This window comes from Seriola lalandi, unplaced genomic scaffold (genome assembly GCF_002814215.2).
Source record: "Seriola lalandi dorsalis isolate HSWRI2012SDOR001 ecotype SW California unplaced genomic scaffold, Sedor1 jcf7180001973466, whole genome shotgun sequence".
Lineage (NCBI taxonomy): Eukaryota > Metazoa > Chordata > Actinopteri > Carangiformes > Carangidae > Seriola > Seriola lalandi.
In genome coordinates, this window is record NW_019444132.1 from 1 (window position 1) to 3026 (window position 3026).

At 38.5% G+C, this 3026-nt stretch overlaps 1 long non-coding RNA gene and 1 other non-coding gene across 2 annotated transcripts; one reads left to right on the top strand and one right to left on the bottom strand.

Moving 5' to 3' along the window:
* Positions 1-208: 208 nt before the first annotated feature.
* LOC111652132 (uncharacterized) lies at positions 209-691 on the bottom strand. The gene is made up of 3 exons (XR_002760583.2): positions 572-691; positions 331-403; positions 209-237 (listed from the first exon to the last, which is right to left on the bottom strand). It is a non-coding gene; the product is annotated as an uncharacterized LOC111652132 (long non-coding RNA).
* A 495-nt stretch (positions 692-1186) lies between these two features.
* Positions 1187-1258, top strand: trnae-uuc (transfer RNA glutamic acid (anticodon UUC)). Its single transcript has one exon. It is a non-coding gene; the product is annotated as a tRNA-Glu (tRNA).
* The last annotated feature ends 1768 nt before the right edge of the window (positions 1259-3026 follow it).

The window sequence follows — 3026 nt, forward strand, 5'->3', positions numbered from 1 at the left end:
AATCTGCATGGGCAAGGTTCATTCAGATTATGAAATTCAACTCACATTACTAACTACGTTTTTGCTCAATTAACTGCAGGCATATTATCGATCTCGTTGGCAGCATTTCACCCCTGAAAGACGGAATATTCAGTCCCTGCTTAAACACAGAAAGAAAAAAGTAAATGTAAATACCTCTGAAATTTTGGCAGCCACATTTTCTTTGTGATTCTTCCCTCTTTCGTGGAATTCAATGCTCTGCAGAGGAAAACAAACACCAGGAGAGACATTAGTAGTATATTTGTAGAAACTTTCCTCAGCAACATGCAAAGCATATTTCCACCCACTCACAGGCTTATTGTCTGCAATCCAGCACTTGCAGTACTGACAGAATTTCCTCGGTTGTGACTTCCAGTAGTCGGCCCTGAAAATACACAAAAACAACTATTACTGGATAACAAACATAAATGAGTTAGGTTATCTTTAGCATGGGCAACTGACGTGGCTAACTGTCCCAAATCCTGCCCAGGGCCAAATAAGTAACTGGCTCTGAACGTACAAATAAAATTCCCCGGTGTATCGATTTACTTACATTTTGGTCAGGACTTTGTAGATTAAACTGCGACGGAGAATTTAAAACGAACCAAATAAAGAGACAACCGCTTCCCACATTTCAAGAATGACAACACCGTCCGTTACTGATGACGCCATCGCCCGGCGCAGAACAAACGAGACTACAGGTTAAAATTAAATGGAAAAAGGAAAAGAAAAAAACTCCGCAAAAATAAAGAAATGTGGGAAAAAAAGCCTTTAAGAGGTTGTGGGGCACCTCGATCGAAAAGGATAGCTTGGTTATTAAGGACGTCGAGCAAGATCTCTACCGGTTTATTTTGATATTTTATTGCCCGCTGGTGGTGTAATATAGAAATGCTTTGTAGAAATATAAAATACATAAAATACAATATATAATAATAGCAATAAAATACAAATCTTGCTAATTATTGAGAACCAAAAGCACAAAAAAGTATTGCCTCACAATGATTGTAAATTATTTATTTATTTATTTTTAGATGCGATGATGTTTGAATTTGTTCCCATAAACAATATCAATATTTGAGAAACACAAATATAAAACGAATATATACGCGTTAATGAACTCATCAATGATTCATATTTATCTTTATATTTTTTGAAATTGTTGACGGTGTCCCATATGGTCTAGCGGTTAGGATTCCTGGTTTTCACCCAGGCGGCCCGGGTTCGACTCCCGGTATGGGAACTACTCGTTTTGTACATTAATATCAGAGATTGAGTGCCGTTCATCTTCTACAAATTAATTGAACTTTCTGCGAACGGTATGTGTTCCTTTTTTAGTGTAAATGCCCACAACAAATATTTCTCCCAATTTGATCAATGAAGTAAAAATTAAGTGGATACAAGATGGTAAACTGTTAAACTCCAAACTGTTAACTTCATGAAAAGGTTTGTGAGAAAATTACAGTATCTAAAACGTAAACTGTAAATAATGATTTTTACACCATTGTTTTTAGGACACAGCTGGCTGCGTCATCACTGATTGCCGGGTCCAACGTTACGTATGAAGGCCGCGACTGACTGCCCGACTTTGGTTGAGGTTGAGCCGCTTTCGCCGGTGTTGGTGGTGGTAATCGGTTTCCTCGCCAGCGCGGTGCCGAAGCTCCGGGGCTGCCCATGAACGGCACCATGGCCGCATCCTCACACCGGATAATGCTGGGGCCGCTGGTTGCTGCCATCGACCAGGGAACGAGCTCCACTCGGTTTCTGGTAAGAGAGTCTCCCCTCGGTGCGAGCTAGCCGTGTTACATTTAATATTTGGCTCATAACCATGTCCTTGGCTGTATTTTCCAGCCTCTGTGTTACCGTACACTCGCAGTGTTAACCGGTGTGTTGGATGTTAATAAGAAGCTTTAAATGCGTAGCTCTAATTCGTGCTGCGTGTAAGTGTCCCGCAGGAGGACTCTGACTGTTGTTACATTAGAGACATGTTTTAATTTATCCACGCAGAAGGTCATTTAAAATAGCTATACAGCAATATAAATACACACGTGAGATACGTTTTCTCTGATTAGCTTGTACCTCTACCCGCTTCTCTAATGTGAATATTATGCTGGTTTCATCAATCTTCCATTACAGTTAATGAAGTATTTTTGGGTTTTGGGGCAAAACAAGTTCATTTAAAATGTGTGTTGAAAACATTGATGGCCTTTTTTCACAATTTTATGACGTCATATCGACCAAATAAGTAATCAATTAATTGACATGATTATAGGTAAACTGAACATCAAAATAATTGAACTTACACTGTATTTTTGTTTTCCTTTAATGTTCTTGAAATGTCACGTGTAAATGTTTAGTGAAGGGTTTCTGTGTCTGGTTAATCCAGGGCCCAGCTTTTGAGAAATTTGCTTAATGGTGCAATGTTTCATTTTGGCATCTCTTTAATCTTTTCTTGAAGGTGTTTATCCAGTCTTAAGTTTCAAATGAGTTTTTATGCAATGTTTCTTTTCTAACAAATACAAAGGGCCTGCTTTATTTTCTGGGTGTGGCTGATAATTGTGAGCCAACAGTTTATTGTGGATTAGTTGCTTCACACTGAAAGAAACTTAACACCTGGTCACAGATGGCTGAAGTTCATTTTTGCTCTGTTGTCTCTGAACTAAATATAGAAATATGGAGTGAAATATTTTGATTTCACTTTTTCAATGATTGTTGATTTCATTTTGTGATGCTTTAGGACCGAATGTGTGTTCATTTTGTGTTGGTATAACTGTATTGTTAAAATCCCGCAGAGAAATGCATGTAAGGTTACTGCTGAAGCTACTTTCTTTCTCTTGTGATGTTTCCTCTCTTTGAAGGTGTTTAATTCAAAAACGGCAGAGCTCCTCAGCCATCATCAGGTGGAAATCAAACAGAGCTTCCCCAAAGAAGGGTAAGTGAAAAGACTAAAGTGATCCAGTTATGAGTTAGATCCTGTCCTGTTAGATCCTAAAATATGCACAGGCAATTTA